Genomic DNA, 25,088 nt, shown 5'->3' with positions numbered 1-25,088 from the left:
CCCAAATTATACAGACTACCCTCCTAGAAACACTATGAATACTAAAAAAAAAAAAAAAAAAAAAAAAAAAAAAAAAACCCAAAAAACAAAAAACCTTTTCCCTTTCTCCTAATCCTGTGGTGTCAGGTAGGACAAGACCTAGGCAAAGACATTCAGCACACCTGCTTTGCTCCCCTTTTCTCTGTCTTTTTTCCCCCAGAAAAGTTATTTTAATTTGGTTAAAAAAGATACTATTTTTACTTGTGAAGCAATAAATACACATGACATAAAACTTACACCTGGCCCACACACCTCCCTACATCTGGGGAGTGATTGAGATTCTGTATTCTCTGTATTCAGGTTGGCTCTTGAAAGGAAGGGGAAAAGAATGGGAAGAGCTACCTTGCCCTGTACCTTTCCCAAACTCACCAATCAGGTAAAGTCACTCTCCTTTTACCCTTTACTTTATATGTGCTACCTAGACTAAAGATTGTCTAGTTTTATTTTATTTTTTTTTTAGAATAAGAAACAAAACTGGAGAAATGACTTTGTTTAACCTAGATGGAACTGGGATATTCAATATAGCATACTGGTAAGCTCTGAAGTATTATTTTACTGATGAGTTTATCATTCGATATTATTATATAGTATGATTCAAGGGTATAGAGTTTTTTTTTGTAATCAAAATGTTTGATTATGGATTATTAAGAATTCAAAATAAATAATAAATCCAGGACCCGGGAATCTCATTGCTTCTGATTCCTGCTCAAATTTTTCCCTCTTCCACACTTCACATTTAATAATAGTATCGCTCTTCAAACAACTTTTAAAAAGTTAAGATTCCTTACTAAAGGTTTCCTACATGAGGTGAAGTTCCTACATTTAATGTTGAAAATGAGTGAATGTTTTCCTAATGTCCATTTCCAGGGAGAATGACATTCACTGAGTCTTCATCAAGTCACTTTCATGGAATGTTATCATAAAAGTTTATCACAGGAAAGTGATTGTGATGTTGTAAAGCTGTGAAGACGAACTAGTAACATTTTCCCTTTTTATGGAGTTACTATAGAGGTATCAGGAGGATGTCATAGACAAGTTATGTCCCAATTTAGCAAGACATTTAGTAGGTGTTTCATTATGGGGAATTTTAAGATCCACAACAGTGAAGTCAAGGGGATTTGTAACTATTGACACCTAGCTTCAGAAACACTGAGAAATATATCAACGTCAATTTTGAGAAAGGTTTTTCATCTCATGGTCTCTAGGTCCTCTTGTTTTAGATCATATCCTGGATGGCAAGGGAAGACACATACAGTGTGCTTATCAAATTGTGGATGAAATTAAGTTGGGAGATCTGGCCACTATTGTTGATGGTAGAATTGGGCTAGACTAAAACTCGTGATCAAAGGGCAAATCTTATATTTGGATTTTACAAATGCCTGTCACCCAATTAGAAAACCATTTGTTGTAAGAGAATTAACTTGATGTTCATTGTATGTGAAAATAATCTGGGAGTTATAAGGACTACAGAATTCAAAATGAACCAATAATGAGTCATGGTTATAAGAAATTGCTAATATAAACATGGATTCCATTAATAGAGATTCCAGATGAAAGGACATGCTAGCAACAATGCATTTTCTTCCATCAGGTGCCACTCCTTCCCAGATATGGGAATTTGTGACCACTTCTGAGGATTGCATTTTTAACAGGGTCTTTGATGGATTTGATAATGTGACTGGTGAAAAGACTGCAAGTCTGTTTAATTATACAGTTAAGGGCATTGGGGATGTGGCCTGGAGGGGACATATAAGGGAAAGAGTTTGATTTGTGTTTTCATCCGTTTGATATATTTTAAAGAGGAAATTTGGTTCCTTGAGAGTTTCTAGAAGAAACAATCAGTGTTAAGAAGAGGGTGTACAGGGGTTCAGAGAAACACAACAAAAGGAAGGCCACCTTTCAGCTTGGCTTGTCCATACATGGACTGGTCTGCTTTGTGGAAGACTGCATTTGGAGGTATTCATATGGAACAAAGAAGAAAACCTTGCATTGAGCATGAGATTGAATTAGCAAGCAGAGACTGCTCGGTTAATCGCCATATCATACATCCTAGCACACAACTGGTGTGGAGACGCACTTGCTGAATGTCAAGAATCTTCAACTCTGATAAACCCAGATTTCATGACAAATTATTTATAGGAAGGATTAGATGAAGTATTTATTTTACAAAAATCACGCCACCAATTTGTTCTTTTTATTTTCTACTTCTTAAAATAATCGCATATATTTGAGGTATACAGCATGAGGTTTTGAAATATTTACATGTGATGCAAAGGTTACTATTGTCAAGCAAATTAACACACCTACCCTCTTACATAGATCTCACTTATATGTGGACTCAAAAATATGTCAAATATATAAAAATAGAGAGTGGAAAGGTGCTGCCATGGGTGGAGAGTAGGGAGATGTAAGAAAAATGGTATAAAGTTCCATGTGACAACTATAGTTAATAATCTTGTATTGCATTCCAGAAATTGTCTAAGAGAGTAACTTTTTAGTGCTTTTACCACAAAATTTATTCTTTTAATTTAAAAGATGGTATAAAGAAGAAACCCACTTAGGATTTAAAATCAGATATCACTGTGTATAAGAACCTTGCAACTTTTTTGCATATAACCTTAATTTGAGTTCTAAGTTTCCTCCAAATATCTAGGTGGACAAATGCCCTAACTTTGTTGATTTTTCCCATTTTGATATTCTTTGAAGTTTAGAGGCATGGAAGGTCCTATTTATATATAAACCATTAATTTGCTTTTGAATAAAATTAATTTTATATATAAATTCTTGGGATTAATTAAATTAAAATCATTGCCTATATGATAATAAATACTAAACTCTGAAAACGGCTTCACCTCTATTTTAGCCACCTTAATAACTAGTCAATTTTGATTGAAAATTATATTTAACATGGTTAAACAAATAAAATTGATTGAATTGAGATTATTACTTTAGGGAAAGTCTGGGTTTATTCACACATAGTGAAGTTAAACCAGTCTACTTGGAGTTGTTTAAATAAATCTATAAATCTGATTCTTTAGATTTGAAGTATTGTTGTCATTTAACTTGATAAACATTTATTAAGTAGGTAGGGACAACTAAGATTTGGCCTTTGAAAATGTATAATCTAGAACGTTAATGTAGATTACTTTCATTATTTTTCTCTATATACACTTTTTGCAGACAGGCAGCCCTTTTGCTCCCCAGCTCCATTTCCTGCATGAAGACAGTCCATAGTGATCTCCTATTGTCCTAAGAATAAATTGGTTAGCTATGGCCAGCTCTCTTTCACTCTCTCGTGCTCCATGTTTATGATCAGAGCTTTTTAAACGGAGCTTGTAGATTCAGGAGTGCCATGCAGGGAATTGGTGGCTTTAGTCTCTGTTGCCCCAATTTTCTGTAAAACTCATTGGTGACATGGCCATTAAATCAACAAAGGATAATCGTTCTTTAACCTACACACTAAAGTAATTGGGGATCCAGTGTGACCCACAAGTCAGAAAGCATCTAAGTGCTTGCTATCAATGATGACTTTGTTTGATCCCTAGAACTAGGGGAAAAAAAAGCATTTGCAAAATCCTGGTGAAAAACAACCACAATAACCTCAGCCCTGTATTCTGAGGTTATGTGTCTAAAAAGTCAGGGCAGACAGAGAGTGGGTAGGTGAGCAATAGAGCCATGTGACTTGACTCTTCATGGAATTCATTTCAGTTTACTAGGTATTTATTGTGCTATGTGCTACATACATGTTCAAAACTGGGGCTCTGTGTTATGTAGTTTCTTTTAGGTAGAAAAGAAATCAGAGTAACGTATTTTTTTTTTATTTTAAACGTAAGGATTTACTTTAAGAAGAGAGAAGGGAATAAAGAAGATGAGGATCTCAGCATTTAGCAGGTCTCTCAACCACAGAACTTGGTCTGGATACTAAAAGGTGGCTCAGCACAGGTTTAACAATCATGCCTCTTTGTTCCCTTGACAACTAAATGCTTGTCCTAGGGTGAGTACCAGAAATTGTTACTTGCTTCTTCAGAATCCACCTTCCTCTTTGTTAGTGACAGAGCCCTGCTTTTATTTGGACTGGCAATATGCCCATTTAAAAGGCAGCATTTCCCAGCCTCGTTTGCATCTAGGTGTGGCCATTGAGATGCAGGTGGACAGCCAAGGGTGGGATTTCAGGAAATCTCTATAAAGGGACCTAAAGAGCAAGGAGGAGCATCTTTGGATTTCTCTCTCTCTCTCTCTCTTTTTGTTTTTTTCCTGGAATTTGGACTTCTCATGGCATCTTATGACCTTTAGGTTGGCAGCCATGTTCAAAGCAGGTTGGAGGAGAGAACTCAAAGGAGGCTAATACTTGTAGCCTTTGAGGATGCGCAATACTCATCCTGGACTGCTTTCCTCTAGTCATTCCTGTTTGTAGGAGATAATTCTTTGTGCATAAATTATCACTTGGGCTGGGGTTGTGGCTCAGTGGTAAGGCACTTGCCTAGCATGTGTGAGGCACTGGGTTTGATCCTCAGCACCACATATAAATAAATGAACAAAATAAAGGTCTATCAATGTCTTTAAAAATTAAAAAAAATTATCACCTTTATGCACATTATCATTAGGTCTTGGTTAGAAGCAGCTGAATGAAGAAGGAGATTCTAGTGATTTTACCTGCTTTCCCATGGTCTCCACTAACTCCTCTCTATTTTCCTTCCCCTTGGAGTTTCCCTTCACTCTTTTCTCAGTTAATTCCTGCTATCCCCTTTTGGCCAAGCCTTAGAGTGCAGAGACTTAAGGACTAAATGAAATAATGTATCTAAAATTTCTGACCCATAATTAAGTTTCTCTCCTGGATTTTGACCTATGCCCTTCCTTAGAAGGTATTTTCTTCTCACTGGGAGCCAGCACCAAGGAGAATCAAGTGGTTTTAAGGAATAAATTTTAGGATAGAAAAATTCAGCCTCAAGTTCCCATAGGACTGGAGTCTGTAACATATACTTTTAAAATAGTATAATAAATATAAAATTATTATGAAAATAAACTCCAGGCAGGCAGAAGTTCACTATAGTGAGAATTGCTCATTTTTTGCTCACTTGGAATATAGGCCTCTTTTTGAGATTTTAAATCATTTAAAAATATGTGAAGATCTCACATGATATATGACTACAAATTGTATATAGCACAAAGTAAATGTCTCTCCTCTTGTGCTCCAAATCCTCTCTCCAGAAGTGACCACAATTGTCAGTGCCTCACATGCCCCTCCAAAGACATGTATGATCATGTAAGCATATTTAACCTTTCCTTTCTACACAAAGGAGGGTGTGCTATGTGCACCGTCCTGTGTCTTACTTTTTTTCCTAGTGGTGGATCTGGGAGGAGGTTTCATACGAGTTTCTGTGAGCTACTTTCGTGTGGACTCAGGCTGTTGCACTAGATATCTTCGACAGGTTCTTAGAGATGAACTAGTACAATCTTTCCTTACAAAGATGAGAGCACTGTGGCCCTTCAAGGAGGTACAAATTGCTGCTGCACAGCAATGCCTGTAAAAAACAATACGGTTTTGTATACTCAAAATTTTGTTACGAGGGTAGATTTTTTTCCTAAGTGTTCTTATCACATAATAATGATAAGTAAAGTGAGAGGTGATGGATAGATTTATGGCAGAGATGGTTTCACAGGTGGTATATACTTATCCTCTGATGCATGGAGGTACATATGTTAAATATGTATGGCTTTTTGTATGTCAATCTTAATAAAATGGTTTTAAAAGGATCACATTCAGGACTAGGGATGTAGTTCAGTGGTAGAGCACTTGCCTAGCATGCAAGAGGCCAGGCATTCAATCTTCAAGACCCTCTTCCTCCAAAAAAGCTATAAAAAGGATCACATTGAAACACTATAAATTGAATTATTATACACTTAAAATTAATGAATTTCATTGTTTGTAAACAATATCATGAAAAAACGGATTTTAAATAAAGTAGCTTAATATTTTCCCCTTGGGCCAAATTAAAGAAAGATTTTTCAGGAGTAAAAGGTCACTTTTTCTTTTTTCTTCTTTTTCTCCTTAAAGGCCACCAAAAGTAAGAACTGCCTAATTCTGCTCTGAGGTAGTTCTAGCCTAGCAAAGAGGCAATGAATAGCCAGAACACCACTGGACTTAGAGAGAAAAGCTGATTCAGGCGATATTCCAAAAGGTAGAATTGGATCCAGACACTCCCAATCAGATATAGTGGATATTTTAAGGTTTAATCATGCCATCTTTCTTCTATGAATTGAGGTTCTCAAAACTCACAACTTTTGTTGACTTTCCCCCCACCACCTTATGAGTTTAAGTTTGCAAGTTTAACTCCTTTTGTTCTTTGGTTTATCTGCTATCTGGTAAAGGTGACTACAATGGTCTCTGGGCCAGATAGCTACTGAGAACATGGATTAACATGTTCAGGTTTCTTTTTAAACGATATTTTTATATTTATATATAAATAAAAATAATGTACTCTGGGGAAAATATATCTTGTTTTAAAATCAGTAGTAGGTTTGGAAATGAGCTGGAAGCCATCCAACTAAGCTGCTTCTATTTATATCAAGTTCTTTATGAAAACTTCCCTTTTTAAATTATTTTATTTTTAAAGTTAAAATAATTTGTTAATGCAATTTCAAAACTGAGTGAGATTACAAGAAACACAATCATCCAGGAAGAAGGTTCATAGACCTTTTTCTTCAATCATTGTTCTGACCATACCAATTTTCTTTGAGCTTAAGTAGCACTCACCTATCTTAAACTCCTGATGAAGTTTGAAAGTCATTTTGAAAAGTGTGACTTTGGGCTTTAGGCCTTTGGAAAGATTTCCAAGTCATCCAGTAAGCTTTCGTCTTATCCCTGGTCTTATGGTGCTTTTGCATATGCTGTTCCCTTTCCTTGGGATGCACATAGTTCCTGTAGGATTTTGTGCAAGCTACTAGTGTTTCATGATTTTTTTTTGGTCCACAAAGTGGAAATACTTATATATATATATACCAAAGGGATGCTGCACAGATTAAATTAATAAATATTAATAAATATTAATAAATATTAGCTAACTCTGACTTGTTACTGCTTTCCAAGCCTGTAATTTTCCAAGAAGGGATTTCCTTGGCAGCTATAATCTATCTTCTAAACTGCCTTTTCTAAAAGTAAAAAGGTTTTTTAGCTTTTTGATGAAGAAAGACTTTTATAACATGGACAACTATAACTCTTAGGCTTCCAGCTCATTTTCAGACCTACTACTGATTTTAAAACAAGATATATTTTCCCCAGAGTACATTATTTTTATTTATATATAAATATAAAAATATAGTTTAAAAAGAAATCTGAATTGAGAGCTGGGGTAGGGCTGTGAGGAAGATATGGTCATAAATCCATTCATGCTTTCCTCAAAGCCATCTGACTTGAATAATTTTGACTATGTATCCTGTAGATTTAAAGAAACTACTTACTACCACAGTGTAGACTGGAAGTTCATGTTTGAAGAAACATAATACCACCCTTCATAAGCATATATAAGCTAGGGAATAAGAATGTCTATGATTCATCTTCTGCATGTAGGATCTTGTATTTGGTCCTATTATAATACTCTGGGTTCTAAGTGATAGAAACTCAAAACTTCAGTATTAGCTTAAGCAAAAAAAAAAGTGAATTTTTGGAATATAAGGTGTTCTTATATAATTGAAATATTTGGAAATAGGGTCTCAGAAAAGCAGAGGAAACATCTGAGCCTCAGGAACAACTGAAACCAGGATGTTTATCTCTTGTGTCATCTGTCATCTTTTGTTGCATTTTTCTGTCATTACTTCTCATAGCAGACAGGTCCCTCCCAAACACCATATTTAATATCGCTCACTTCTAAGAATACTGAATTCCTGCTCTTATTCCAATTGAAAGTTCTGGGAAAGAACTCTGGACTTGGTATCTTTGGGAAAAGTAACATCCTTGGATCAATAAACCTTGACCAGGAAGATGAAGACATAAGACAGAGGCAAGGGTACTGGAGATCAGAAAAGAGATTCTCATTCCAGACAGAATCCCATTTGGTACCCACCACAGGGTGCCGGTCCTTGTTATTTCTAGATTCTCCAGTATGTCTTCACATTTCCTGAAAAAAACTGTGTGCACCTGATCTGATAGGCTTCTGGGATGATTTTTTAGAGCAGAAACCTGGGGGAATTCTGGGTGATATACCTGCAGCCTACAGGTGATCACTGGTCCAGAGGAAAAGATCGTCTTGGCCAAAGGAGAAAGCAAGGGGAAGGTATAGAGAAGTTTCTTATGTCATGTATCCCCAAAGAATACACATTTCTTAGAGCCAAGGGTGAACATGGGACTCTGACATTTTCTTTTGTTCATGAAAGACATATCAAACTACCCACTCATTCAAACTATCCCATCTTTGAGATATTCAATAGAGACACTCACTGGGTTTTATATCACAAATAATCTGTTCTTTTGGATGAAAGTGTTTGCTGAAGCAGCAGATTCCCTTGATTGAGTCTTTATTCGTGCATTAAAATATAATAGGTCTGCAGTTTTAATCCTGGACCAGAAGGAACATAAAAGGCGTTTGATCTCTGGTTCATGATGGAGCTCCTCAGGTCTTGGATAGATTATTTCTGAATAGGTGCCCTTCACTCAGGGTCAAAGATAAACTGTGTATGCAGAGATGAAAGGACAGTTGTTTCCCTACAAAGCCTCATAAATCAGTTTAGATATCATTCCTGTTTTATTTTATTTTTTCTGGCACCACAACATTGGGGCTGTTTGATGCATTCAAGTGAAAATATTTGTATAGGGCCCTTAGTTTTTGTTTTTTTTTTGTTTTTTTTTTTTTTTTGTGTGTGTGTGATGAAAAGTGTTACCTCGAAAAACGAGCTGATAAACCAAGAGGCAAAGCAGAGTGAGCATCCACCCAGCATCGGACTAAGAATCCAACATCTGATAGTACTTAGTAGTGGGGAGGAAACTTAAAAAAACCCAACCCAACTTTCATTTCTTGCTTCTTTTATCCTTAAGCTCAGCAATAAACTAGCACTCTTTGGTTAAAAAGTCAAGGGAACACATGTATAATTCTGGTGCTTCAGCATCAATATTTCAAATGGAGCACGTAAATTAGGAGACCGCTTCTCAGCACTCAATGGGGAGAGTCCTGAGAGCATGCGTGGAGCTGCTGTCAGTCACCTGCATTCCACCCACTCTGGGAATAGCTCCTCCTCCAGACAGGCTCCGTGGGCTTGGAGCACAGTGCAAACGAAGCTGTGCAGGGAGGAAATGAGTGGTTTAATTGCGCAGAAGGGTACCACCAAAACTTGGCTGCTGGTAGGTCAGAGGAAGGGCCTGGAAAATGATACTGCTGATAACTAGGGGCAAACCTCAGAGACCTTAGAAAAGGTGAAGACAGTGTAAGTTCTTGAGATCTATCCCAGAGGAGCTCGGTTTGTGTTCCACTCCACCCTTTGCTGATTATGTGACCATAGGGAAGATACTTCAGTTTTCTGCTCTGAATACAGGACATAAGCAATCCCTTTAGAGGACAGTTGGAAGGATGAATGAGAAAAAGCTATGTGTAAAAGGCTTAACTTGGTGCTCCAAAGTACATGTCTATTATTATTTCTTTTTTTGGGGGGAGGGGTACCGGGGATTGATCTCAGGAACATTTCACCACTGAGCCACATCCCCCGCCCTGTTTTGTATTTTATTTAGAGACAGGGTCTCACTGAGTTGCTTAGCGCCTCGCTCTTGCTGAGGCTGGCTTCGAACTCGCCATCCTATTGCTTCAGCCTCCCAAGCCGCTGGGATTACAGGCATGGGCAATCGCGGGCGGTTACATGTCTATTTTTAAATTGTTAACTACTTTTTAGCTTTTCAATATATGTGTTTTATTTTTAATTGACACAATTATTATACATAGTTATGTAGTCCAATGAGATGTACATTTACACATGTATAGTGATCAGATCGGGTAATTGATGCATCCATCCCCTCAAACATTTATTATTTGTGGTGAGAATATTAAAAACCCTATCAACTATGTATTTCAAAATATACAATAATAATTATTGCCAACATAGTTGCCTTACTGTGCTCTGGAACATTAGAAATTATTTCTCTTACCCAACTTTGCTCCTGATGCTTCTCTCCATACTCTCTTTGCAGCATTTGATAAGGAAAGTCAGTATCTGGTGCAGTCTGCTTTGTGCTGCTCAGCTGCTAACTGAAGATTTCATGTATATTTATTACTTTGATCTGGCTTCATATCTTTATTATTTCTATATTCTGTACCTCAGTCCTTTTTCTGAACTAGGGGGAAAGGTGACTGTGTTTCCCACCATTATCATGGATCTATCTACTTCTTTATGTTGACTAGTTTTCACTTTAATACATTATAAGCTGAGTTGTGAGGTAGCAGACATTTACAATTGCTATATCGCCCCAATAAACTGAATCTTTTATCAGTATAGATTTTACTCCACCTCTAAAAGTGGTTTTTGTACTCTAACTAACTTGGTATGGAATAAATATAGATTTTTTTTGGCTTTTTTTAAAAAATAGAATTCATTATATTTAAGAAAGTGGTAATTAGTAAAGTGATGTTCAATATTTCAAATTCAAAAGCTGGAAATGTCTTTTGAGACCATCTGGTCTGACACTCTTATTTTCAGATGGGCAGTGGCTTTCTCCAGGAAATCATGAGCAGAGTAGCCAATCATGTCTGGATGTCCCAACCATAGCCCTGTGCTCCTTCTTGGAAACCACATTACCAGATTCCAGTGCCACCAGGGCAGGGTTCCCAAAGGTGTATTTCAGCACTTGCTACTGTGCTTGACACCCAGTGAAGATTTGTTCAATTGGCAAATAAAACTGAGGTATGCTAGATATGTCACCAGAAGTGAGCACTTTTTGGTTTGTGTTGTGTTGCTAAATCTTTCTAAGGAAGCAATGAGCAACGATATTGTGAACTGCTTGATGCATGACACAGGTTGTTAATCAGCTTAACATGTGAAGTGAGTCAAAAGAGTGGGGATGTTAAGGAAAGCTGCTAATTGATGTATGAAAATAAGTTGGAACCCCAATTCTTCCTTCAGTCAGAAAGGACTTTTTAAAATGTGTACTTTACATTTCAGATTAAGTTGTGTTAAATCTATAGAGCAGAGGTTAATGAATTATGGATTGACAAACATCCTAAACTGAGGTACTCAAACAAACAGACAGTTCTCTTGTTATTCCCAAAATGCCATTAGGAATGAGTGGTCCATTTCTTTCTCTTAAGAATTAGGATTGGGGGCTGAGGTTGTAGCTCAGTGGCAGAGCGCTTGCCTAGCATGTGTGAGGCACTGGGTTCGATCCTTAGCACCACATAAAAATAAAATAAAGGCATTCTGTCCATCTACAACTACCAAAAAAATAAAAAAATAAAAAAAAGAATTAGGATAATAAAAGGATACTTAACCCTCTTCTCAAAAATACTCTATTAGGATTAGGCAAGATTTCTGACCTGGTTTTAGGCAAGACCAGCTTGCTTCCTTGCCTTAGCAGATGGAAACCACAGGGACCCCTTCACTGGCCAACTGTAATTCCTACATCTTCTTGCCACTTACGATAGGATGGCCAGATGAAGGGCACACTGAAGGCCTGCCCCGCAAAGGCATGGGTGGACTTCAACATTCTAAAATGAAGAAACTTTTGTAATTCTGTCCTCCCTTGTTTGGAAGCAGAGCTGGACAGAAACAGGTGGCTCCCCAGAGAGCCTAATAACTTGGCACCTTGGGTAGTCTTTGAATATGCATCCCATATGTATTTAGACTGCATGAAGGAAGGATGAACCCCTAGCAGTGGTATTCAGATTTTCCTCTTTCTTCCCCAAACAATTAAACTCCAGTCTCAAATGTGATTAAAAAAAAAAAATCCAATGTGGGAAACAAAAGCCCTGGATTCTGATTGAGTGAGATATTTGCTCATTCAAATGGTTAAGTTACTGTCTCCTAAGGAGGCAGGTTATACAGGGCCACCATGGACATCTGCTGGAGTTGTGCACAACTCTGCTTTGTCGCCTTGTGGCCCTGGGTTTAAAAAGCTCTTTTTATTATGCATTTATTTCCCTGGGAGAGGGGCCACACACAGCCCCACCCCACACAATTTATTACCGGATTCTTTTTAACCTCACAAAGTGCTTTCTGAAACAGGAGTGCTAGGAAAAATAATTTTTTCCACCTTGCTATAATTCTAGTGATATTTTTAGCACCTCTTAAATACTAGCACCCCAGGCAAATCCTGTCTAACCCACCCTTAAGCTGGCTCTGTATAGAATTGGAGACAAAAAAAGAGGAAAGAAGAAATTTATGGTAATGAGCAATCATTGGCAATATTTAAAAGCTCACAAAATACAGATGAATTTAAAATGTGTGATGCTTAGTCAATGTGTAAATCATCATTTTGTCAGAACACACTGAAGAATCAAAATATTAGGAACAAGATCAATTTTGGCTCATTTTACTATATTTCAAATAAAGGAAATAACAAACTATAAACCACAAAACTTTATCCTTTCAAAGCATTTTCACACGTATGAAGTCATTTATTTTTAATCAACTGTGCAAACTTCTCACTTCATAATACCTTATTGTCATTCATCATCGGTCCATGTAAGTAACACCCTTCTTATTCCATTAATTTTTCCCTTATCTCCCAACCTATATTCCTAATCCCCTCTCCCCAATAAGTTTCTAAGCAATATGTTTATAATGAATCTTTAGAAATGCATGTGTCCTAAAATATTGAGTGTTGATTAGAACATGTTTCTGTTTTTAATTTATCATTCAATCCTGTTTTTAAGATTGGTGTTGCTATAACTACAAGTTTGGTCATTATTTTTTTTAACTCTTATATAAAAGTTTTTTATAGTGTATATTCACTGTTCTTGAAATCTTTTAAAAATTGTGGTAAAATATACACAATTAAAAATTGACCATTATAACCATTTTTATATGTAAATTCTTGGCATTATGTACATTCTCATTGTTCTTCAACTGTTCCCCATCCTTCCAAATCAAATCTCCCTCTAGCTATTAAATGCTAACACCTCATTCCTCCTTATCCTCAGCCCTTGGCAATCACAATTGCATCCGCTGTATTTACTATTCCCCTATTGATGGACACCTAGATTGTCTTCAAGATCCACTACAACAAACTACACCATAACCAATGACCTCCTTATGAGATTGTGCAAGAATTTCTCTGACATATAGACTCAGACGGAGATCTTGGAAACAGAGGGTACATTGCTTTCTAGAACAACTGTACCAATTTACAGTGTCCTCAGCAGTATATCAGCTTTCCTAGCTTGTTATAACCTGCTATCCCTGGAATTATTATTGTCTAATGTCCCCCTTCCTTACTATAATTTATTTTCTTTGGGATTTTCTGTTTACTACAGAGTTTGAGCATTTCTTGATATTATTAATTACTTGAGCTTCCCTTTTCTGAGAATTGCCTATTTCATACTTTGCTCATTTTAAAGTTGAGGTCCACATTTTGTTTCATGTTGATTTTCGGGAGTTGTGTATTATAGATATTTAATTCTTGCTGATTTTGAATGTTATAAATATTTTCTTCCAAAAAATATTTGTTTCTTCAAATATTTCATCTCTTTGTTTCTTTGTCTATGGTATCCTTTGCTTACAATCAGATTTTCTTATTTATTTATTTTTTTAAATCGGAGTGTTCATGTTTTTAGGGTCTTATTCTAAGAGGTCTCTTCCTAATGCTTATATAATTTTCTTTAAAAAAGTTCATTACATTTGTTTGAGTTTCTTTATATTTCTTCTACATTTTTGTAATTTTACCTCTCACATTTATGTCTTTAATCCACCTGAAAAGCATCTTTTTTATATAAATTTAAAGGTCCCATTTTATTTTTGCCTCAACATCGTGATCCACTTTCCTATCAAAATTGCCATCCATCTTCCCCCGTTGTTTCATGGTGTCAACATTATCTTCTATGAAGTCCCGTGTTATGTAGAATTCTTCCTAGAAATGTTCTTTTTCAGTGGCCTATTTCCCTGTTCTGGATTCAGTCCCATGCTGTTTTTATGACTTCATCATGTGTCTCTATCTCTGGTGGGTAAATATCTCCTCTTTGCTTACCTATTTCAAAATGGCCTTAGCTATTTGTAGCATGTTTTCCATATACATTTTAAAATGAGTTTGTAGCATTTCTTAAAGAATCTCATGTAAATCTGATGAGACTGCTTTGACTGTATAGATTAATTTGGGGAGCACAAACACCTTTACTTCTATGTGTCATAGAACAAGAACAATTGATCTTTTTTTCTCCCCCTTTGGTTTAATTTTCTATTTGTTCTTTTTAGTTATACATGACAGTCGAAGGTATTTTGACATCATATATACATGGAGTGTAACTTCCAATTCTTGTAGTTGTACATGATGTTGAGTTACCATGGTTGTGTGTTTTCATCTATGAACATAGGCAAGTTATGTCTGATTCATTCTACTGTCTTTCCCATCCCTACTCCAATCTGGTGAACCTCCACCCCCTGCTCACACACAACTATTGTGAGTCAGCATCTGCATATCAGAGAGAATATTTGGCCTTTGTTTTTGGGGGATTGGCTTATTTCACTCAACATGATAGTCTCCAGTTCTATCCATTTTCTGGCAAATGGCATAATTTCATTTTCTTTTAAGGCTGAGTAATATTCCATTTATTGTATGTACCACATTTTCTTTATTCATTTATCTGCCGAAGGCACCTAGGTTGATTCCATAGCTTAGCTATTGTGAATTGAGCTGCTATGAACATTTTATTTATTTATTTATTGATTGATTTAAAAAAATGACAGCGGAATACATTACAATTCTTATTACACATATATGCCACAATTTTTATATCTCTGTTTGTATATAAAGTATGTTGACACCCAATTTGGGTCTTCATACCTGTACTTTGGATAATGATGTCTATCACATTCCACCATCCTTGCTAATCTCCTGCCCCTTCCCTTTCCTTCCCATCCCTCTTCCCTATCTAGAATTAATCTGTTCCTCCTATGCTCCCCCTCCCTACCCCATGCTATGAACAACAATGTGGCTGAGTCACTATAGTATGCTGGTTTTAAGTCCTTTGGGTATATGCCCAGGAATGGGATAACTGGGTCAAATGGTGGTTTCATTCCAAGTTTTCTAAGGAATCTCCATTCTGCTTTCCAGAGTGATTGTACCAATTTGTAGTCCCACCAACAATGTATGAGTGTATCTTTCCCCCTACATCCTCACAAACATTAATTATTACTCGTATTCTTGATAATTGCCATTCTGACTGGAATGAGATGAAATCTCAGTCTAGATTTTTTTTTAAACTTTCATCTTTAGTTTTAGTTGTAGATGGACACAATACCTTTATTTTGTTTATTTATTTATTTTATGTGGTGCCAGAATCAAACCCAGTGCCTCATGCTCGGTTGGCAAGTGCTCTACCACTAAGCCACAACCCCAGCCCCTCAGTGTAGTTTTAATTTGCATTTCTATAATTGCTAGTGATGTTGAACATTTTTTCATATATTTTTTGACCATTTGTATTTTTTCTTCTGTGAAGTGTCTTTTCGTTTCCTTTGCCCATTTGCTGTTTGGATTATTTGTTTTTTTTTTTTCTGTTAAGTTTTCTGAGTTCTTTATATATTCTAGAGATTAATACTCTATCTTAGGTGTAGGTCACAAATATTTTTTTTCCATTCTGTAGGCTTTCTTTTCATGTTCCTGATTGTTTCCTTTGCATTTAAGGAGATTTTTAGTTTGATATTATCCCATTTATTGATTCTTGATTTTACTTCTTGCATTTTAGGAGTTTTTGAGGAATTCAGTTCCTAAGCTGACACGATGGAGATTTGGGTCTTGATATTTCTTAATTTAACCAGACTTTCCTTTATATTCTTCAATAGAATATTATTACTGTTTGTTCTATATAGATCATGTGCATTTTTGTTAATTCCCATAAACATTATCATTTTTGTTATTGTAGGTGATATTTTATTCTCAAGGTCATCATTACTAGTATAGAGGTATATTTTTGTTTTTTTGTAAGCCTATCTTATAATACATAAACCTTATTAAATTCTATATTCTAAAAGATTGTTGATTCTACTGAATTTTCTATGTGGATAATACTATCAGAAAATGATAAATTTTATGTTTCCCATCTAATCCTTATACTTTATCTGTCTTTTTCTCATTTATAGCCTTTTTGAGTTCCTCTGGGGCTAACTAGATGGAGAAATGATAACAGGAATCCTTTTCTTATGTCTAATGCTATTGGGAATAAAGTTCTCCTTCTTATGTGGACTCACTGTAAGTTTTGTGTGGGCAGCCTATTGAAAGCCAAAGAGACTAACTTATATTCATAGTTCTCAGGGGGCATTGAGCTTTGTCAAGAGCTGAATACTTTTAGATAATCAAGTGATTTTTATCCTCCATATCATATCGCCTCTTACTTTAAGGAAAAGAGAAAAGGAAGATAAGGTGGGATCATTAGATAATATGCCAAGGAATCCTGGCTAAAATGAGAATTGGAGATTATGGGCATATTTAAAAAAAAAACAGTATCACTGTCAGATAATCTGTTTTTTTTTTTAGGGTTTCATAGGAAAAAATTGAAGGAGCTATTCAGGGAAAGATCACATTAAAATTGTATACTGCTGTAATTGAAGGAGGAAAATAGTAATGTAATTTTTTTGAGAAATTATATGCCAGACTCTGAGTTGGCCAGTTTTAAGCCTCATAATAATCCTGTGAGGTGGACATTATGTCCCCTGTTTTAAGATGAGGAAACAAAAGCTTAAAGAAGTTAATTTCACTTACTCTAGTTCTTGTAGCTAGCAAGTGACAGATACAGCTAGTGTGCAAACTCAAGTTTCTCTCCAAAGCTTGTCTTTCCCTCACATCACATTGTGTTCTTTATGATGTGTCCAATGATAACAAAGTCTTAGATGTCTCAGATACAGGAATGAAAGCTAGTCATTCACCAAAAATGATACAGGAATGAAAGCTAGTCAGTCACCAAAAATGAAATAGTTTCATCTCAATATATGACAAATCTAGGAAAAAGAAAATGAACCGGAGCTTCTTTGAGAAATGAGTCATTCCAGGACTAGAACAGGGAAGGTACAGGATGAGTTTGGAATATGGAAGTAAATATGAAGTCCTCCTAAAAAGTTATGGATATGGGTCAAAAGGATGTGGGAACCAACTTGAAGGGACTCCAGCTGGCCAAATCTAGAAAAAATTGAGCATCAAAGGAAATAAGAAAAGTAATTAATTGCAATCCATCAAATAAAATAGAATTTGAGTCCTACTGATAATAAACAAACAAAAAATAGCAGAGAAAAGAAGGCTTTTTCCCTGAGGTTGAATATCAGCTGACAAAGGTGAAGGGAATGGTGTAGTTGGAAAAATCACTATTTTAAAATCATCATAGCAAAAATGGTCTTCAGCTCCACAAAGGCTGCTCCACAAAGGGTGTACATTTAGATACAGATCATGATATTTTCATGGTTTCAAATGTTTCTCCAAAGATTATTTATTAGGTACAAGGGAGGAAAGCAGTAAATATACAATGGAGAAACTGGACAATTAATATCACTGATGATGGTCTCCTGAGCCTGCAGATGTGATGCTTTGAGGACACAGCCTCACTTTATGTAGCATTCCAGTGAGCATGGATAGCCCAAAGCCAATCAATCATAGCAAACACCAGTCAAGCCCAAACGGAGGGGCATTCCATAGGATAGCTGACCTCTACTGAAAGACTAATGAATTGTTCCAGATCCTTGACAGGATCATGCAGCAGAGAGGTAAATGTTTTAAAAGACAATAATCAGTACAATTGACAACCCTGAATTATGGAGTATAGATTAAACTATTTTGTTACATTTTCTGAAATGGAGAACTACTTTAGTATTGTCAATGTGTACTCTTTTTTAAAAATAAATATTTGTTTTAGTTGTAGGTGTACACAGTGACCTTTATTTATTTATTTATTAATTCATTCATTTATTATTTTTTAGAGAGAGAGAGAGAGAATTTTTAAATATTTATTTTTTATTTTTTGGTGGATACAACATCTTTATTTTTTTATTTTTATGTGGTGCTGAGGAACAAACCCAGAGCCTTCCGTGTGGTAGGTGAGCACTTTACCACTGAGCTACAATCCCAGCCCCTCAATGTATACTCTTATTCTTAAGAAATATATACTGAAGCATTTAAGAGAAAAGTGGCATTCTTAAGTGTTATGAAAAGAAGGATGTAGGTAGAAAAACAAGGAAGCAAATGTAGCAATGTGGGAAGAATTAGTGACATTGAATAAAGGGAATATGTTTGTTCTCTGTATGATTTTTGCATCTTTCAATAAGATTGAAATTATTTCAGAATTGAAAAAAAAACCTGAGAAAAAATTAGTGTGACCATTTGTCAAAGATACTGATGGATTTCGGCAATCAACATTTTATCCATGCCATCCCTGTTCTCTGGGAGAATAGGTTAATAGCACAGCTCACAAGCACAGTTATTCCCAAGACTGACTAAATAGGAGCAGAGACTTTCTTCTTGTTGGTTTAACTGCTTCTCTTACTTATAAGCTTAGTAACACTATTAGGAGCAAAGGAGGCATTTGCTGGCGAATAAAAGGTTGTGTCTTTCTCTTTACCCAAACTGGGTTATGCCAAATCCAACAATTTCAATTTTGCCAAGACTCTCATATCTCTGCTTTCCAACATCATGTATTCATAATACTATTCTTTAAGAAATACTTGTACCTACAAAGACAAAAACCCTTTGATCTTTGTTCCATAACCGGGTGTGCTCTGAAATTTTATATGAAGTTCAGAGGTCATTTTGGGATATGGTTTGTGTAGTCACTCTACCTGTATGACTTGTCATATTTTGCCTGCAATAAGTGAATAAGAATTTCAGAAGTTGAATTGTATTTTTTCTTTGTTTAAAAAACATTTTAAAATTGTGATAGAATACACATAACACAGAGTGTCCCACTTCAACCATTTTTATCTGTGCAGTTTGGTGGCATTAAAACAAACATTGTTAGGCTTCCATCACCACTGTCCAGCTACAGAATTCTCCATCTTGCAGAACTGAAAATCTACTTGATGCACAATAACTCTTGATTTCCCTTCCCCCATGGGTTTGACTAGTCTAGGTACCTCCTGTAATTGGAATCATATATTTATTCTTTGATTACTGATTTATTTCACTTAACAGGATGTCCCCAAGGCTCATACCCTTGTAGCATGTGTCAGAATTTCCTTCTTTTTTTAAAGGCTAAATAGCATCCCATTGTATGTATATACCACAGGTTGTTTTTTCATTTCTAGATGGACTTTTGGGTACATCTACCTTTTGGCTATTGTGAATAATGCTGCTATGAACATTGGTGTACAGATGTCTCTTGTTTTCATTTTTCTTAGTCATAAGCCCAGAAATGGAATTTCTGGATGATATAGTGATTCTATTTTTTTTTCATTTGGGGAGGGGAGGTGCTACATTGTTTTCTATAGTGATTGCAAACATTTTATATTTTTATCATCAGCTATTTCCCTATAATTTCTCCACATTTAACCAACACTTATTGTTTTATGTGTTCTTTCTTTTTTTGATCACGGTCACCCTAATAGGTATGAGGTGGCATCTTGTGAGTTGAATTGTATTTCTTTTCTTCTGGTTTGTGGTGCTGGGATCAAACTCAAGGCCTTCTGCATTCTAGGTAAGTGCTCTACCACTTAGAAACACCCCCAGCCCAGTAAGTTGTATTTATTGTAAATCCAAATTCCCTGAGAAGGAAAACAGACACGTTATCATTAATTGGTACTATAGAGTAAATCAGTTTGTGAAATTTTCTTTTTTCTTGCAATGACAGGTCTCTTAGAAATAGGCAATTAACAGTGTGACTGCCATGGGTGGAACAAAGAGCTCTGAGCTTGGAGCCAGCACCCATATGCAACACACAACTATGAGAGCTTTGGTAAGTCAGTGTAATCCAAAAGTAATTTAATCTCTTTATCTGAAAAATATGCATACTATCCAGCAGTATCTCTCAAACTTCAGTACCCATCTGAATCACCAGGAGGGCTTGTTAAAACACAGATTGCTGCCTTCACCCTCAGAGTTTCTGATCCAGTGGTTTTGGGTGGGCCCTAAGAAGTGTATTTCCACAGATGAGGCTGATGTTGCTAGCCCACAGACCACACCTTGAGAATCACTGCCTTATAGATTTGTTTTAGGAGTGAGAGAATATAAATCCCAGGATAGGTAATGGGATCCAAGAAAGTAGGACTTTTCAGGACTGCACTAAAATTTCCGGGAGTTGATGGTCTGAGAACTGGACTGATGAGAAGAGAATGTCAAAGTAAGGAATGGATCTGTGGGAATGAAGTTGGGAAGGTGTCAAAACCTCAGTTTAGCTGTGGTACAGTTGGCCAAGGAGTACTTCTAACTCCTCTGTGAGGCTATTTGACTACAAGGGAGGGAAAACCCAATAATATGTACTTAAACAATTATCTACTTAAACAATTAAAGCTTTTATTTTTTTTCCTCATGCAACAATAATCCTAGAGGTAGAAAGTTACTGGCATTGATTCTGCCGCTCAAAAATTTCAGTACTGATGTTTGAAATTTTCTTGTCCTTTCATATGTATAATATAGCTGCCCCAGGCCCAGCCATTATATCTGTTTTCCTTGAGGGAGAAAAAAAAGACAAGAAAAAAAAAGCCTGCATTTATGTTAGGAAAGCAAAAGTTTCCTAGAAATTTTTGGCATTTTCTGCTTAGGCTTTAATGTTCAGAGTTGTTTTTTGGCCCTTCCTAGCTTAAAGTTTGCCTAAAACCTGTTTCATTTGAGTTCTTTGGCACGCCAAACTAAATTAGGATTATTTGGGAAGATGGAATATGGTCATAGTCTGTTCTAGCTTCATAATATTTCCTGTACCTGTTGATTTCAAAGTAAAGTAGTGAGGCTGTGCTGGGCAAATCTGTTAGTCCTCTCATGTAATTGAATGTTTCATTCATTTTTTTAAAATTTTTTTATTGGTTGTTCACAACGTTACAAAGCTCTTGACATATCATATTTCATACATTAGATTGAAGTGGGTGATGAACCCCCAATTTTACCCCAAATGCAGATTGCAGAATCACGTCGGTTACACATCCACAATTTTACATAATGCCCTATTAGTAATTGTTGTATTCTGCTACCTTTCCTATCCCCTACTATCCCCCCTCCCCTCCCCTCCCTTCTTCTCTCTCTACCCCATCTACTGTAATTCATTTCTCTCCTTGTTTATTTTCCCATTCCTCTCACAACCTCTTATATGTAATTTTGTATAGCAATGAGGGTCTCCCTTCATTTCCATTCAATTTCCCTTTTCTCTCCCTTTCCCTCTCATCTCATGTCTCTGTTTAAAGTTAATCTTTTCTTCCTGCTCTTCCTCCCTACTCTGTTCATAGTTGTTCTCATTATATCAAAGAAGACATTTGGTATTTGTTTTTTAGGGATTGGCTGGCTTCACTAAGCATAATCTGCTCTAGTGCCATCCATTTCCCTGCAAATTCCATGATTTTGTCATTTTTTAGTGCTGCGTAATATTCCATGGTGTATAAATGCCACATTTTTTTTTATCCATTCATCTATTGAAGGGCATCTAGGTTGGTTCCACAGTCTAGCAATTGTGAATTGTGCTGCTATGAACATCGATGTGGCAGTATCCCTGTAGCATGCTCTTTTAAGGTCTTCAGGGAATAGTCCAAGAAGGGCAATAGCAGGGTCAAATGGTGGTTCCATTCCCAGCTTTCCCAGGAATCTCCAAACTGCTTTCCAAATTGGCCGCACCAATTTGCAGTCCCACCAGCAATGTACAAGTGTACCCTTTTCTGCACGTCCTCACCAGCACTTGTTGTTGTTTGACTTCATAGTGGCTGCCAATCTTACTGGAGTGAGATGGTATCTTAGGGTGGTTTTGATTTGCATTTCTCTGACTGCTAGAGATGGTGAGCATTTTTTCATGTACTTGTTGATTGATGGTATATCCTCCTCTGAGAAGTGTCTGTTCAGGTCCTTGGCCCATTTGTTGATTGGGTTATTTGTTATCTTATTGTCTAATTTTTTGAGTTCTTTGTATACTCTGGATATTAGGGCTCTATCTGAAGTGTGAGGAGTAAAAATTTGTTCCCAGGATGTAGGCTCCCTATTTACCTCTCTTATTGTTTCTCTTGCTGAGAAAAAAACTTTTAAGTTTAATTAAGTCCCATTTGTTGATTCTTGTTATTAACTCTTGTGCTATGGGTGTCCTATTAAGGGATTTGGAGCCCGACCCCACAATATGTAGATCGGAGCCAACTTTTTCTTCTATCAGACGCAGAGTCTCTGATTTGATATCAAGCTCCTTGATCCATTTTGAGTTAACTTTTGTGCATGGTGAGAGAAAGGGATTCAGTTCCATTTTGTTGCATATGGATTTCCAGTTTTCCCAACACCATTTGTTGAAGATGCTATCCTTCCTCCATTGCATGCTTTTAGCCCCTTTATCAAATATAAGATAGTTGTAACTTTGTGGATTAGTCTCTGTGTCCTCTATTCTATACCATTGGTCCACCCGCCTGTTTTGGTACCAGTACCATGCTGTTTTTGTCACTATTGCTCTGTAATATAGTTTGAAATCTGGTATCGCTATACCGCCTGATTCACACTTCCTGCTTAGAATTGCTTTTGCTATTCTGGGTCTTTTATTTTTCCATATGAATTTCATGATTGTTTTATCTATTTCTACAAGAAATGCTGTTGGCATTTTGATTGGCATTGCATTAAACCTATAGAGAACTTTTGGTAATATTGCCATTTTGATAATGTTAGTTCTGCCTATCCATGAACAGGGTATATTTTTCCATCTTCTAAGATCTTCTTTTACTTCTCTCTTTAGGGTTCTGTAGTTTTCATTGTATAAATCTTTCACCTCTTTTGTTAGGTTGATTCCCAAGTATTTTATTTTTTTTTGAGGATATTGTGAATGGAGTGTTTTTCCTCATTTCCATTTCAGAAGTTTTGTCGCTGATATACAGAAATGCCTTTGATTTATGCATGTTGATTGTATATCCTGCCACTTTGCTGAATTCATTTATTAGTTCTAGTAGTTTTCTTTGTAGATCCTTTTGGGTCTTCTAGGTATAGAATCATGTCGTCCTCAAATAGTGATAATTTAAGTTTTTCTTTTCCTATTTTTATGCCTTTAATTTCTTTTGTCTGTCTAAGTGCTCTGGCTAGTATTTCAAGGACTAAATTAAATAGAAGTGGTGAGAGAGGGCATCCCTGTCTTGTTCCAGATTTTAGAGGGAATGCCTTCAACTTTTCTCCATTCAGAATGATGCTAGCCTGAGGCTTAGCATAGATAGCTTTTACAATGTCAAGGTAAGTTCCTGTTATCCCTAGTTTTTCTAATGTTTTGAACATAAAGGGATGCTGTACTTTGTTGAATGCTTTCTCTGCGTCTATCGAGATGATCATATGGTTCTTATCTTTAAGTCTATTGATGTGGTGAATAACATTTATTGATTTCCGTATATTGAACCATCCTTGCATCCCAGGGATGAATCCTACTTGATCATGGTGCACAATTTTTTTGATGTGTTTTTGTATTCGATTCGCCAGAATTTTATTGAGGATTTTTGCATCTAGGTTCATTAGAGATATTGGTCTGTAGTTTTCTTTCTTTGAGGTGTCTTTGTCTGGTTTCGGAATCAGGGTGTTGTTGGCCTCATAGAATGAATTTGGAAGAGCTCCCTCTTTTTCTATTTCCTGAAATAACTTGAAAAGTATTGGTATTAATTCTTCTTTAAAGGTTTTGTAAAACTCCGCTGTATACCCATCCGGTCCTGGGCTCTTCTTGGTTGGTAGTCTTTTGATGGCTTCTTCAATTTCATCCATTGATATTGGTCTGTTCAAATTCTGTGTATCCTCCTGACTCAGTCTGGGCAAATCATATGACTTAAGAAATTTATGGATGTCTTCACTATCTTCTATTTTATTGGAATATAGGTTTTCAAAATAATTTCTAATTGTCTTCTGTATTTCTGTAGCATCTGTTGTGATATTGCCTTTTTCATCCCGTATGTTAGTAATTTGAGTTCTCTCTCTTCTTCTCTTCATTAGCATGGCTAAAGGTCTGTCGATCTTATTTATTTTTTCGAAGAGCCAACTTTTAGTTTTGTTAATTTTTTCAATAGTTTCTTTTGTTTCAATTTCATTGATTTCTGCTCTAATTTTAATTATTTCTTGCCTTCTGCTACATTTGCTGTTGGTTTGCTCTTCCTTTTCTAGGGCTTTGAGATGAAGTGTGAGCTCATTTATTTGTTGTTTTTTTCTTTTTTTGAGGAATGACCACCAGGCGATGAATTTCCCTCTTAAAACTGCTTTCATTGTGTCCCATAGATTCCGATATGTTGTGTCTGTATTTTCATTTATCTCTAAGAATTTTTTGATTTCCTCCTTTATGTCTTCTGTAACCCATTGATCATTCAGTAACATATTGTTCATTTTCCATGTGATGTAGGATTTTTCCTTCCTTCTTTTATCATTGATTTCCAGTTTCATTCCATTATGATCACATAAAATGCATGGTATTATCTCCACCCCTTTATATTTACTGAGGGTTGCCCTATGGCATAATATATGGTCTATTTTTGAGAAGGATCCATGTGCTGCTGAGAAAAACGTATATCCACTTGAAGATGGTTGATATATTCTATATATGTCAGTTAAGTCTAGGTTATTGATTGTGGTATTGAGTTCTATAGTTTCTTTATTCATCTTTTGTTTGGAGGATCTGTCCAATGGTGAGAGAGGTGTGTTGAAGTCACCCATAATTATTGTGTTGTGGTCTATTTGATTCTTGAACTTGAGGAGAATTTGTTTTATGGATGTCGCAGCACCATTATTTGGTGCATAAATATTGATAATTGTTATGTCTTGT

The sequence above is a fragment of the Spermophilus citellus genome (assembly GCF_964194105.1).
Source record: "Spermophilus citellus genome assembly, chromosome: 2".
Classification (NCBI taxonomy): Eukaryota; Metazoa; Chordata; class Mammalia; order Rodentia; family Sciuridae; genus Spermophilus; species Spermophilus citellus.
This window is presented reverse-complemented; position numbering follows the sequence as displayed.